Source organism: Schistocerca americana, chromosome 7, assembly GCF_021461395.2.
Source record: "Schistocerca americana isolate TAMUIC-IGC-003095 chromosome 7, iqSchAmer2.1, whole genome shotgun sequence".
Taxonomy (NCBI): Eukaryota; Metazoa; Arthropoda; class Insecta; order Orthoptera; family Acrididae; genus Schistocerca; species Schistocerca americana.
In genome coordinates, this window is record NC_060125.1 from 613869228 (window position 1) to 613884950 (window position 15723).

A 15723-nucleotide genomic window follows, 5' to 3' on the forward strand; every position below is an offset into this window, starting at 1 on the left:
GGACAGCATTGGTTTTCTGTTATCATTTGAAGAAAACAGCTACAGAATCGCATCGAATGCTTTTCGAATCTTTCGGCGAACGTGCTCTTGAGAAAACGCAGTATTTCGAGTGGTTGAGAAAATTCAAAAGTGGTAATTTTGACGTGGAAAACGACGAGCGCAGGAAACCACCGAAAAAGTGGGAAGACAACGAACTGCAGCCCTTGTTCTATGAAGATGATTCTCGGACTCAACAGGAACTCGCGGCACAATTGTATGTGACGCAGAAAGCCGTTTCTCCTCGGTTGAAAGGTATGGGAAAGGTGCAGAAGTGGGATAACGGGTTCATTATGAACTGAATGAAAGAGCAAGCAAATCGTAACACCACTTGTGAAATGCTGCTCGACAGATACAAAAGAAAGTCGGTTCTCCACTGAATAGTGACAGATGATGGTAAATGGATATATGTTGAGAATCCTAAGCCTCGTAGATGATGGGTGAATCTAGGCAAACCACCGACATCCACTGCAAGACCAACTAGCTTTGGAAAGAAGACAGTGCTCTGTGTTTGGTGGGATCACAAGAGTGTCATCTATTACGACCTGCTGGAACCTGGTGAAACCGCTAACACTGATCACTACAAATAGCAAATTATCGTTTTAAATTGAGCATACGTGAAAAACGACCGGAATATGGAGAAAGGTAACATAAGTCTACATTTTAGTAAAAGGTAACATGGTCGTATTGCTCCATAACAACGCCTCATCACACACAGCATACGGGTCAGGGAAACAATCAAGGCGTTCAGTTGGGAAATACAAGTGCTTGTGGCTTATTCTTCAGACTTGGCTCCGTCCGATTATAACCTATTTGCATCACTGGGACACGCTCTCGCTGAACAACGCTTCCATTCGTATGAAAATGTACGAAAATGGCTTGCGGATTGGTTCGCTTCAAAAGAAGAACTGTGTTCTTGGCGTGGCATTCATAGCCTGCCGGAGAGCTGAGAGAAATGTATAAATAGTAACGGAGAGTATTTTTAATAAAATATTGTTTATCAGTTTCAAACAACAGGCGTGTAATTATTGCAACCAAATTCCGGTTTCATACTTCTACACACAGTACGAGTTCATCGTCATATTCGTCTGTCATTTTCCCAAACGGCATCAAAAGATGTAAAAACACTACAAAACCATAATAAATACAAATGACGCGTATTACAAGGAAATACAGTGAGTGGAAAAATACGGATACAAAGAAAACACAATACATTTACATGCTCAATGTTGTGTAGTAAGCCCGTTCGCTTTCAAAACAGCTTTCAGTCATTTTGAAATGGGTAGATGCAGCCCCTGTATGGAATTATAGGTAATCTCATACCATTCTTCCTGCCAAATAGTGGGTAGTCCAGGAAACAATAATGGAGGTGGGTAGCACACTATTCTCCGAAATGGACGCAAAGGATCAATAGCACTGAGATCTGATGACTGTGGTGGCTAGGGGAGACGCGAATATTCATCCCCGTGTTCAAAAAACCAGACCTATATAAACCTATATAAATGTCGCTAGCGGCGTCAATTCTGAAGCATTGTTCCAGTGTTAAGAATCAATTGCACACGATGACACGCATTGAAGGAATTATCAGATCAACTACTATGACATTAACACGTCGGCATAGCCTGTACGGGAGTTTAACAAGAATTCTTGGGAAACTGAAACGTAAATCTTGGGAAGAATGTCGATGCATTTCTCGAAAAATCTCATTTTGGAAAATTTTGGGAAACTTTCTTCGAAGTACAGAGTAAGAGTACAGTGTTGACACCATCGTGCTTTTCGACTTGCGGTCACGAGTGTGAGAAATGAGAGATCACGGTGCATACGGAGGCCTATAGATACTATGTTTTCCTTCTCTCAATATGCAAATGGTATACCGTAGAGAATCTGTAACAGAGGTACGACGTCCCTTCGGCCACGCACTTTACAGTGCCTACTGGAGCGAATATGTGGATGTTCCAGAGGACTGACACAGCAATCAGAGGTCCCCTGCACAGGCTCGTATACCAAGAGTTCTTACATATTCCTGAGTTATTCTCAGTAACTGCAGATGCTTATATGTTTCATTTCGCTTGATAGAGGTAAAAGTAATAAAAAAGCTTCGAGTACTTTTTAGAATGACGAGACGTTAGAGCTGAACGTTGAATCGATGTCTAGGTCAACAGGGACGTAGGACAAGCTGAATCAAGAAGGAACGGAGAATGAAGCGGGTGATGTCTCAACATCAAATTAATTTCGACTTTCTCTAAGACTCCAGCAATCGGTAGGCTGTACTCTGAGCATGTAGTAAGAAAACCAGTGTTTCTAATTTGCCTATATTATTGATCGTTTTAAACGGAAGCCATTTCGGGTGAAGATTTTATGAGCAATAGGAGAGTGATCTTTAAAATGTAGAGAACGTGCTGTAGTACTTTCGTAATGAGGCTAATTTAGCCGAAGTTAAGATACACGAAATTTTGAAAAGCAAGTTTACATACATAAATATGCTTCCCGATGGCTACTTGTGAGAGAAGTTATCATTTTCGTTTGCCACATTTTCTGCGTCAAGGGTTAGGTGGACGTCTGTCGCTCTTAAACACAAATTATTGGTAATTTAACTAACTCCCACGTAGATTTCTTCTTATAATACATTATCACGCCAGTCTTTTTAACTTTCCTCCAAGAAGTATGTTCTTAAATGAACAAGGTTAGAAGACACTTGAAAACACTTGAACTTACATCTGATCCTACGTGCCGAGTAGTATATGTGACACAAATATCGTAATAAATGCAGCAAACATCTTCGCTGAGTGTATCTCTTCAACCTTTAAATTTCGTGTAACTAGATGGCCGGTTCAACGTCTCTGAATTGGACACCACTTGGGCGACTTCTGTGTCTCTAACGTACCTCCGTTATCGAATTGGGGGAAGGGGACCAGCAGTTTAATGTGGAATCCGAACCACTTATTCATAGCCAATTCTTATATCGTTCAGATGTGAGTGCGAGATTAAAGGCAAAAATTTCCGTGGACTGAGTGGGAAATTTGGTGCACAGATATGATAAGGTGTATGTGTCGATGGCTATAGTAGATTTTATCCTTTTCTTGTTTGGTTAGTTTCGATGGTCAATAAACGGAAACTGATGCTGCTAGAATTTTACCGGTTGTAGCGTGACCACTATCGTATGGCGGAGCCCAATAAACTAACGACGCTGTCACAACTATCGGCATAGACTATGACCAGTGCTGACAATACAGTTACATCAGCGACGCCCCACTGATACTGTAAGAACTGCCGCTACGAGTTGGGTAATTACCACATCACGTGACAGGCGGGGGACTAGTGTCATAATAACGGGGACACAACAGAAAGACAGAACTAGGATGGCGTTGTGACCAGATTACTTCGCGCTTACACTGTAGACTCTCTTGGGGCTACGTGATGCGAATCAATGCTTTGAGACAAGTACGCACCAGGACATTTGACCCCTCAGTTACAAATTTATGCGTGCAGTGTGGCAACAGCAAGCTACGGGTTCAAATGGCTCCACAGGGCAACACCACAAAACTTGACCTCCACTAAATGCATGTCTACGGCTGGCTCTGAGTTCGATGTCACGTATTTAACGGCTTCTTCAGCAGTGGCCACTTGCGGTCCAGAGTCAAACTAGAGGGCGTGCACACAGCCCTCACGAATGCCATCACACTGCCAATGATTGTCACAAATGAACCACAAAAACTACAGCCCCTCACAATGCATATACACCGATGGAAAAAAGTCGCAACATCAACAACGAGTTGTGGTGTACAATGTAAAGTTGGTAGGCGTGTTCCTACACTACTGGCCATTAAAATTGCTACACCAAGAAGAAATGCAGATGATAAACGGGTATTCATTGGACAAATATATTAAACTACAACTGACATTTGATTACGTTTTCACGCAATTTGGTTGCATAGATCATGAGAAATCAGTACCCAGAACAATCACCTCTGGCCGTAATAACGGCCTTGAAACGCCTGGGCATTGAGTCAAACAGAACTTGGATGGAGTGTACAGGTACAGCTGCCCATGCAGCTTCAACACGATACCACAGTTCATCAAGAGTAGTGACTGGCGTATTGTGACGAGCCAGTTGATCGCCCACAATTAACTAGACGTTTGCAATTGGTGAGCGATCTTGGGAATGTGCTGGCCACGGCAGCAGTCGAACACTTTCCGTATCCAGAAAGGCCCGTACGGTACCTCCAACATGAGGTCGTACATTGTCCAGCTGAAATGTAGGTTTTCGCAGGGATCGAATGAAGGGTAGAGCCATGGGTCGTAACACATCTGAAACGTAACGGTCCACTGTCAAAAGTGCCGCGAATACGAACAAGAGCTGACCAATGGCACTTCATACCGTCACGCCGGGTGATACGTCAGTATGGCGATGACGAATACACGCTTACAATGTGCGTTCACCGCAATGTCGCCAAACACGGATGCGACCATCATGATGCTGTAAACAGAAAAAAATGACGTTTTGCCATTCGTGCACCCAGGTTCGTCGTTGAGTACACCTGCGCAGGCGCTCCTGTCTGTGATGCAGCCTCAAGGGCAACCGCAGCCATGGTCTCCGAGCTGATAGTCCATGCTGCTGTAAACGTCGTCGAACTGTTCGTGCAGATGGTTGTTGTCTTGCAAACGTCCCAATCTGTTGACTCAGGGATCGAGGCGTGGCTGCACGATCCGCTACAGCCATGCGGATAACATGCCTGTCATCTGGACTGCTAGTGATACGAGGCCGTTGGGATCCAGCACGGCGTTCCGTATTACCCTCCTGAACCCACTGATTCCATATTCTGCTAACAGTCATTGGATCTTGACCAACGCGAGCAGCAGTGTCGCGATACGATAAATCGCAATCGCGATAGGCTACAATCCGAACTTTTTCAAAGTCGGAAACGTGATGGTACGCATTTCTCCTCCTTACACGAGGCATGACAACAACGTATCACCAGGCAACGCCGGTCAACTGTTGTTTGTACATGAGAAATCGGTTGGAAACTTTCCTCGTGTCAGCACGTTGTAGGTGTCGCCACCGGCGCCAACCTTGTGTGATTGCTCTGAAAAGCTACTCATTTGCGTATCACAGCATCTTCTTCCTGTCGGTTAAATTTCGTATCTGTAGCACGTCATCTTCGTGGTGTAGGAATTTTAATGGCCAGTAGTGTACATCTGAGTGATTATTCAGATTGCACGCCTGTCGCGTATTATTGGCGCTAGTAGCTTCACAATCTAGTGCAGATTTGGTTGGCGTTACATACAAACTGTAACGCTCGTGAGCGTTTGTTACGTTTGGACTGGCTGTGGTGAGTTGAAGTTCGTCAAGAATGCCTTTAAGCCATAAAAATGGCCATTATCAGCACATCACTGAGTTTGACCGAGGTCGTGTAATAGGGTTACAAGAAGCTGGAGATGCCTTCAGTGACACTGAAGAGAGACTTGGAAAGAGTTGGCAGGAATGTAGCCACTGTAGATGGTTCTTGGTGGCGGTTGCCACTGTAGAGTCGCAAGAAGATCGATCTCCGAACGGCCATGTGGCACTACTGAGGGGGAAGACCATCGTGTTCGGTATACGTCTCTGGCGCATCGTACTGCATTCGCAGGACCAATTTGTGCAGCAATTGGCAACACAATGAAACAACAAACTTTTACCAGTAGGTTACTTCAAAGACAGCTCCGAGCCAGACTCCCTGCAGACCACCGCATGTTTGCGACTTCAGTGGTGCTAAGCGAGAGCTCACTGATAGCACGGTGGAGGTCTGTTTTGTTTTCTGATGAAAGCTGGTTCTGCCCTGGTGCCAGTGACAGCCGTGTGTTGGCTAGGAGGATGCCAGCTGAGAGCCTGCAACCAACTGGTCTGCATGCTAGAGACATTCGTGCTACACCTGGAGGTATGGTTATGACCCGCAGTGCGATTTCGTAAGGCAGCAGGGGCACTGTAGTGCTAATCACACATTCCATGTGTTCAAATGTGTATGTCAATTTGGTACTTCGACCTGTTGTGCTGCCATTCATGAACAGCGATCCAGGGGGTGTCTTCCAGCAGGATAACGCTCGCACGCAACATATTCTACAGAGCATGGACAAGTTGCCTTCACCTGATCCATCAACACATCTGTCTCTAATCGAGCACAAACAGTAAATCGTTTGACGACTACTCCAGCGTCATCCACAGATAGCAATTACCTCTCTATATTGGCCGACCAAGTGTAAGAGGAATGGAACTTCTTACCACAGACTGACATCCGGCAACTGTACAACACAATGCATGCACCTTTGCAAGTATCATTAAATAGTCTGGCGGCTACACCAGCCATGCATCGCGGTGTAGCTTGTTGTCCAGGTTTCGAGAGGGTGCGTTTCTGGATGAGGTATCGAATATATTGCTTCCCCCTACTATACCTCCCGAGGAGATCACGAATGTAAAATTAGAAAGATTCGAGCGCGCACGGAGGTTTTCCGGCAGTCGTTTTTCCCGCGAACCATACGCGACTGGAACAGGAAAGGGAGGTAATGACAGTGGCACGTAAAGTCCCCTACGCCACACACCGTTGGGCGGCTTGCGGAGTATAAATGTAGATGTAGATGTAATAATGTACCAGCATTTCACTTTTACAATGGTGTATCTCGCGTTTGAGTTAAACAGTGATCTTGCAACATTAAGCGCTAAAATATGTTACGTAGACAATTTATTGGCGAAGTTTTATTGCCCTACATTAATTATTGTTTGGTGTTGTGATTTTTTACTGTCAGCGTCTGTGAGACTTTCATTTGTCACCCTAATTCATTACGACTGCATTCGTACTTGCGATCGACAATGGAATAACACGGCTGGCAGGGTTGTCACTGTTAGCCCTCACTTCCTGTCCAACCGGGCAGCACGTGGCCAACTAGCCGCTCCGCTGACCAGCGATCTGAAAAAGCGGAAGGCGCCGCGGCACGTGCTGGCTAACGAGGCCGCTGCTCGCGTGACGTCACTCCACTTCCCCCTCCAGGCGCCGGCACAGTGCACGGACTGACCCCACCACGCTTCTCGTTACTCGCGTAGCAGACCCTCCAATAACTGGCTGGCAAGATCGAATGAAAGGGACACAAAGCGTCACTGCTACTTGCTGAAGAATTCCGCGCTTTCTCCTTTCTTATACGGTTAGCACTTACAATTTAAAAATGGTTCAAATGGCTCTAAGCACTATGGGACAACATCTGAGGTCATCAGTCCCCTACACGTAGAACTACTTAAACCTAACTAACCTAAGGACATCACACACATCCATGCCCGAGGCAGGATTCGAACCTGCGACTGTAGTAGCAGCGCGGTTCCGGACTGAAGCGCCTAGAACCGCGCGACCACAGCGGCCGGCTCCAGTTTAAAGACTTCATAAGACCCTAAAGCGCGAAATCTTGGTCTCTGATAACGAACACGACGTAATTCGACACTCTGTTTTGCAAAGTGATGTTCTCAGCAACCCATTTTACCAGAAATATGCTGTAGGAAGTGTGCTGGCGTAAGCTGTCACCGGCACACCGTTCGGCAAAGATGTAGCGCGAAGACCGAGAGTAGGAGCGAAACAGACTCGCAAGCAATATGCCGCCAACGTCTTCTGGACAACAAGTATTTAGGCAGCCGCCGCTGACCGGAGGGCTCAGTCACTCAGTCACTAGCTCAGTAATTCAGTCTCTGATGTATTTACTCACTGTCACTCGCATTCTAATTTGGCGTCTGTCACTTATTTGCAGAGCGGGCTTAGGTTACGACAAAACATGGCGGGATCAGATTAGTTGTAATATCAAGATAACGATATTGTCAGCAAGAGGACTATAGTTGAAGAACTTCTACCACAATGTGTAGACCTTGTTAAATTTAGGCAGTAGCTATATTTTCGTGTGCCGGCCGCGGTGGTCTCGCGGTTCTAGGCGCTCAGTCCGGAACCGCGAGACTGCTACGGTCGCAGGTTCGAATCCGGCCTCGGGCATGGATGTGTGTGATGTCCTTAGGTTTGTTAGGTTTAAGTAGTTGTAAGTTCTAGGGGACTGATGACCACAGATGTTAAGTCCCATAGTGCTCAGAGCCATTTGAACCATTTTTATATTTTCGTGTAAATAAAGAACCTTATTAATCTACTTGTGCATTAGTGTTGTAGAAAGTGGTTGCCAGCCGCCCTTAACTCCCTTGTTTCCTACGCTACAAGACACTACAGTGGCGACAAGAATCCTACATTCAGAGAGATAAAACCACTATTGAAACGAATATTTTAGTACTGGCTCCATGTAAACACAACAGCAACATACGTTACTTCACTATACGCGTCTTTTCCAGAGCGTTCGAATGATGGTAAGAAAAGTATAGCGTCCCATTAAAAAAACATGTACTTGCTCATTATCTCGGTCAATATAAACGTTGTGATTATTGTGCATGTACCAACGTATGTGCCCCATAGTCCTCTATGATTCGCCGAAAACCGCATGCCTATACGTGGAATCGCCCGGGGAATAAAGAGGGTGTTACGTCTTACGGGACTCGCCCTGTATACTGTCATATTTTGTAAACAAATTTACAAATTATATTTGTCTATTAAATATGACAGTATACACGTGGCATGTTACGACAGTGAAAGGAACCTCTGACAACTGGAGACAGTGCCACAAGTTCCTCCAAAAAATCGTAACACAGCGCAAACACACACAAGTCATACTAACATATGTAAATCCACCTGATGATGGAGGATTAAACCTATGAAACGCGTTGTGGAGATAAATAAACAGTGACGTGCGACAGTAAACTCGTTGTTTCATTTGATGTCGATAGCAGATACGGAAAAGCCTAATCTAAAATGTTCGCATTTAAAGCATGCTTTTACTGACATCTGTGAGCAAGTGATTGTTTCGTTTACAGGCGGCTTCCGAAGACCACTCCTACAAACAATAAACGCTGATGTTATCATAGCCTAAACCATCGGCCAAACACAGAAATGGAAACAGTGAGAATTCCAGTCGATTCCAAAAAGAAAAAAAATGGTTCAAATGGCTCTGAGCACTATGGGACTTAACATCTGTGGTCATCAGTCCCCTAGAACTTAGAACTACATAAACCTAACGAACCTAAGGACATCACACACATAAATGCCCGAGACAGGATTCGAACCTGCGACCGTAGCGGTCGCCAGGTTCCAGACTGTAGCGCCTAGAACCGCTCGGCCACTCCGGCCGGCCAGTCGATTCCAGATAGCATTGGATGCTTGATGTTGTCTAATCAGGTCAGTCCGCATGCACAGTTAGGGTACATGCGACTGTATAGGTGATATGATTTTAACAATTTCTTAGTCACAGGTGTACACAGTTGCCCTTCTTATATATCAAATACCTACCATGATTCCATATGTGCAGTGCCAGATTTCAAACACCCAGGGTCCTGGCTATAGCTTTATATGTGGGGCGTTCGATAAATAATGCGTTATTTTTTTCTGAAAGCAGTTTGGTTTTATTCAGGATTCCAAGACATCATATTATTCTCCACTCTTCTGGCTGCAAAATCCTATTTTTCAACACAATCTCCGTTCGATGTGACGGCCTGACGTCACCTTAATGGGAGCGTCTGAATGCCACATGGTACCAGCCCACTGGTCGACGACGGAGCCAAGGTCTTGCCGCATCAATAACCTCGCCATCATCCACGTACTGCTTCGCATGGAGTGACTCCTTCACTGGGCCAAAGAGATGGAAGTCGGTAAGGTACGGGATCCGGGCTGCAAGGTGTATGAGGAAGAACAGTCCAATGAAGTTTTGTGAGCTGCTCTCCAGTGCACAAACTGTCAGCACTGCAACGTCCAGTAGCAGCTTGATGTTTGATTATAGTCTTACGATCACCTCGAATGAGAGTGTCCGCACGTTCCGACCTTGCATGAGCCACAGTTGTATACTACCGGACTGCGCGAGAGAGATTGGACAGGTTTGCGCGACGTTGTTGGGATGACGACAGACGCCTCGCCCAACGAGTCACCGTGCTTTCTTTCACTGCCAGGTGAAGCGCCTATGGATATCTGCGACGCTCTGGTTTTTCCGCCGTATGAAACCCAGTGACAGCGCTCTGCTTCGTACGTATCTCCGTTACAGAGGCCATTTTGAAGGCTATGGACAGTGCCGTCAGCTACCACAACTTCATGGAACTATAGTAAGTGAAGCGACAATAAACCACGATGCCCCACCACTAATTTCGCATTTTTTCAACGGAAACCTGACGGGAAAAAATGTGATGCATTGCTTATCAAACGCCGCTCGGATAGTTTTATAGTTCGGCTATACTACTGGCAACAAAGCACACTCTAACATGCGTCTAATTTAAAACAATTGTGTGTTCTAAAGGAAATTGAACCTTTATCTGCTATCATGGACTTAGCAGCACCCTCGATACAGCCCAGGTATCCTTCGGGTTGCTTACACGGAATCTTTATTTTTGTCCCACTGTAAACTGGCCATAGTTTCCTCATCCCTGTATACGTCTAATGTCTTCCTTCCATCTCATGCGCTAACGGCGCTCTTCTTTGCTCTCTATTCCTCTGACCGGTGAACTATTTCTCCAAATGGTTCAAATGGCTCTGAGCACTATCGACTTAACTTCTAAGGTCATCAGTCGCCTAGAACTTAGAACTAATTAAACCTAACTAACCTAAAGACATCACACACATCCATGCCTGAGGCAGGATTCGAACCTGCGACCGTAGCGGTCGCTCAGCTCCAGACTGTATTGCCCAGAACCGCACGGCCACTCCGGCCAGCGAACTTTTTCTCCACACACATCGCTTCTCCTGCTATACGTTTCTGTTAGTTGCTATTACTCACATTTTACAAGAATGTAAGGAGAAAATTAATTAACATAAAGTTAGTAAGAAAGACATGGCTTGTATTGGAATAATTATTGTCATTATTATCGTAATCGCTATGGTTACTAGTGTTATTATCAATACCATCATTATTATCGTTACACATTGAAGGACCAAAGAAACTGGTTTAGCCATGCGTATTCAAATACACAAATACGAGGGTTGGAACTTGCAATTATTTGTTCCCAAACGATACAAAAGAAATACATGTATGCACCTACTATTGTTCAAAGTAGTCACCTTCGTTGTGTACGCCCCGTTGCCAGCGATGTGGAAGGCGTAGTATACCGTTAGCAGAGGCTGTTCTGCTGATGGTGCGAATGGAGCGGTCTACTACCTGTCGAATCTCTGGAACAGTTCTGAAGTGAATGCCACGAAGCGGTGCCTTCATCTTAGGAATCAAATCAAAGTCACAAGAACTTAAGTCCGGGGAGTATGGTGGATGGTAGAGTTCGTCCCAGTCCCACCGACCGAACAGAACAGCCACAGTTTGCTCTGTATGCGGCCGCGTATTGTCTTGCAAAATGCTGGTTGCAGGTGACGCTCCAAAAACGAACAGTAATACTATGCACTGACGGTCTGCCGTGGAGGAACGTAATGCGTTAGGGTAACACCATCACAGTCGTACACGAGAATCACCATAACCTTCATCATACTGGGGCTGTGGAGCATCACCAGCGACCAGATTTGTTAAACAAGCTGCGACACTTTCTGCGCAACCCACCCATCGTTTTTCACGACAATGGGCGGACGCATGCAGCGCAAGCTGTGGCTGCTCTGTTCGGTCTATGAGACTGTGACGTACTGTACCAGCCACCATACTCCCCGTATTTAAGTCTTTGTGACTTTAATTTGTTTCCTAAGATGGAGGAAGAACTTCGTGGCATTCGCTTCAGAACTATTCCAGAGATTAGACAGGCAGTTGACCGCTCCATTCGTACCATCAACAGAACAGGCTCTCCTAACAGTGTACTACGCCTTCCACATTGCTGGCTACGGGTTCTACACAACGAAGGTGACTACTTTGAAGGACAGTAACATGTGCAAACATGTAACTCTTTTGTATCGGTTGTGAAGAAATAGTTGCTATTATTAAAGTTCCAGCCATCGTATGTAAAAGGTAGAACAAGGCGCTGCCGTCAGCAACGCATATATGAGACGAAACGTGTATGGGGCAGCTGTTTGTTTGGCTACTGCTGCTACAATGGAGGATATCCAGATGTAAGTGAGTTTCAACGTGGTGTTATAGTCCGTTCACAAGCTATGGGTCAAGCATCTCCGAGGCAGCGATGAAGTGCGATATTTCCTGTACGACCATTTCACGAGTGTCCCGTGAATATCAGGAATACGGTAAAACGTCAAATTTCCGTAATCGCTGCGGCCGGAAAAATATCCTGGAAGAACGGGACCAACGACGACTCAAGAGAATCCTTCAAATTCACAGAAGTATAACTCTTCTACAAATTGCTGCAGATTTCAATGCTGGGTCATCAGCAAGTGTCATCGTGTGAACCATTCAACGAAACATCATGGATATAGGCTTTGGGAGCCCAAGGGCCACTTGTGTACCCTCGATGAGTGCACGACACAAAGCTTTAGGCCTCGCTTGGACCCGTCAACTCCTATATTGGACTATTGATTGCTGGACACATGTTGCCAGGTCGGACGAGTCTCGTTTCAAATTGTATCGAGCGGATGGACGTGTAAGGGAATGGAGACAACCTCATGAATCCATGGACCCTGCATGTCAGCAGGCGACTGTTGAAGCTGGTGCAGCCTCTGTAATGATGTGCGGCGTGTACAGTTTTACTGATAAGGGACTCCTGATACGTCTAGATACGAATCTGACAGCTGGCACGTACGTAGGCGTCCTGTCTGATCACATGCATACATTCATTTTTCTTTCTTGATGCAATAATTTACCAACAGCCATATGATTTGTAGAAGTTTATTTTATTTCATGAACTTGTATGTGCTGCTACCAGTTTCGGCATTACACTGATGCCATCTTCAGGCCCCATTCGTCATAGTTGTAAAATCGCTATACACAGAATGAGCAATATAACTAGATCAGTGAATCAATAGTCCTGCAACAGCTCTTGGTGGCCAGGCGTGTGACGAGTGGGGCCTGAAGATGGCATCAATGTAATGCCGAAACTGGTAGCAGCACATAGAAGTTCATAAAATAGAATAAACTTCTACAAATCATACGGCTCTTGGTAAAGTATTACATCAAGAAGTTCATGCGAGCCGTCGTCCCACGATCCATAATGGATCAATGAAGATTGCACCCATTCATGTCCATTCTGCGTTCCGACGGACTACAGAAATTCCAACACGCCAATGTGACACACCACGCGTCCAGAATTTCTACAGAATGGTTCTAGGAACACTCTTACGTGTTTGAACCCCTCCTCTGGCTTCCGAACTCCACAGATATGAACATTATTGAGCATATCTGGGATGTCTTGCAAGTGCTGTTCAGAAGAGATCTACTTCCCCTGGTTGTCTTACGGATTTATGGACAGCCCTGCAGTGAATTTTAAAATTTTCCCGGCGAATTGACTGTTCAAACAAATTTCGGGCTTGCAGCCGGTCGTCGTTCAATACTCCGTACGCTATTTCGACTCGGCTCCTGCCAGTCATCTTCAGGTGAGCCGTCGCAGACTGGCGAAAACGTCCTCTGTTCCGCAATATACAGGGTGTTACAAAAATGTACGGCCAAACTTTCAGGAAACATTCCTCAAACACAACTAAAGAAAAGATGTTATGTGGACATGTGTCCGGAAACGCATAATTTCCATGTTAGATCTCATTTTAGTTTCGTTCTTCCACCTACGCTCAATGGAGCACGTTATCATGATTTCATACGGGATACTCTACCTTTGCTGCTAGAACATGTGCCTTTACAAGTACGACACAACATGTGGTTCATGCACGATCGAGCTCCTGCACATTTGAGCCGAAGTTTTCGTACGCTTCTCAACAACAGATTCGGTGACCGATGGATTGGTAGAGGCGAACCAATTCCATGGCCTCCACGCTCTCCTGACCTCAACCCTCTTGACTTTCATTTATGGGGGCATTTGAAAGCTCTTGTCTACGCAACCCCGGTACCAAATGTAGAGACTCTTCGTGCTCGTATTGTGGACGGCTGTGATACAATACGCCATTCTGCAGGGCTGCATCAGCGCAGTAGAGATTGCATGCGACGGAGGGTGGATGCATGTATCCTCGCTAACGGAGGACATTTTGAACATTTCCTGTAACAAAGTGTTTGAAGTCACGCTGGTACGTTCTGTTGCTGTGTGTTTACATTCATTGATTAATGTGATTTGAAGGGAAGTAATAAAACGAGCTCTAACATGGAAAGTAAGCGTTGCCAGACACATGTCCACAACATAATTTCTTTCTTTGTGTGTGAGGAATGTTTCCTGAAAGTTTGGCCGTACCTTTTTGTAACGCCCTTTATAGGGTACCGTGACTATTCTGCGCATGCGTCATCTATCAAGTTTTCGACGCATGCGCAGAATAGTTACAGTACGCTATATATTGCGGAACGGGGGATGTTTCCGCCAGTCTGCGACGGCTCACCTGAAGATGACTGGCAGGTGCCCAGTTGAAATATCGTGCGAAGTATTGAACGACGACCGGCTGCAAGCCCGAAATTTGTTTGAACAACCCTGCAGTATTCATTGTGCCAATTCCCTCCAGCAGTACTTCAGACATTAGTCGAGTAAATGCCACGTCGTGTGGCGGCACTTCTGCGATCCCACGGGGTCCCTTCACGATATTAGGCAGGTGCACCACTTTATTTGACTCTTCAGTGTACATTGCTCATGTACTAGAGAAATTTTAATGGCGCGTCAGTACGAATTTCTGGTCAGGTGTAAGAGGGTGCCTGAAGGCTTACCTGCAGGAATGGCTAAATAAATTTGTTTCTGCAAATGGCCTGTGCTTTCTGGGGGCAATGTTTCCGATAATGTCTCAAAGCCGCTCCTTACACTGCTCCTCTCTGTGATATTCTTATAGTCGTCGTGCTGATTTATCTAACAACACTTCAGTGGAACGACAGGTTTCACGACCCAGTTTGTATTTCGCACGTGACATAGTGTCGCACTCTGGCGCGGCAGCTGCAGATACGGCAACACGCAGCAGGAGTGCCGGTGTAGGGTGTCGGGCCGCGGTGGTACGGGTCCGCGCCGCCCCCGCCTCCGAGGGGCATATATCAGGGCCACAGCGCAACGCAGCCCAGTCCGTGCCATTCCCAGGCGCCGTCAAGGTAATCCCGCCAGCTCCGGCGCCGCGAGATAAATGGCGCGGCAACTCCTATTACATTCCAGATATGACGCAGCTGGCGCCAGTGGAATGCGCCGCGCTCGCGCCAGTACGAGACGAGGTACGGGGCGCTCGCCGCACTCGCTTCTGGGATAGGGCCCGGGGCCCTACACTGACCTGCATAGTTCCTAGCTGGCTCGCCGGCACTTTGGATTCCACGGTCGTCCAGTTTCCCTGTGGTGCGCTACGTAACTATCGTCTTGTAGGCAACCACCTCCACATAGTACTTGGGTTAACATGAGACGTCCCTGTAGGCGTCCAGATCAGTCGCAAGCTATCCCTTGTCCAATATCAGGTCGTTTTAGGAAGGCAGGCGTGTTACGCCACCTACAACCACAGAAATATCACCTGGTGAACGTCTATCATTTTCAAGGCACAAACGATACGAGAGACAGCCGATCATTGGCATTTGAACCATCGGTTTGTAAAGCTGCACAAAGAAGAAATG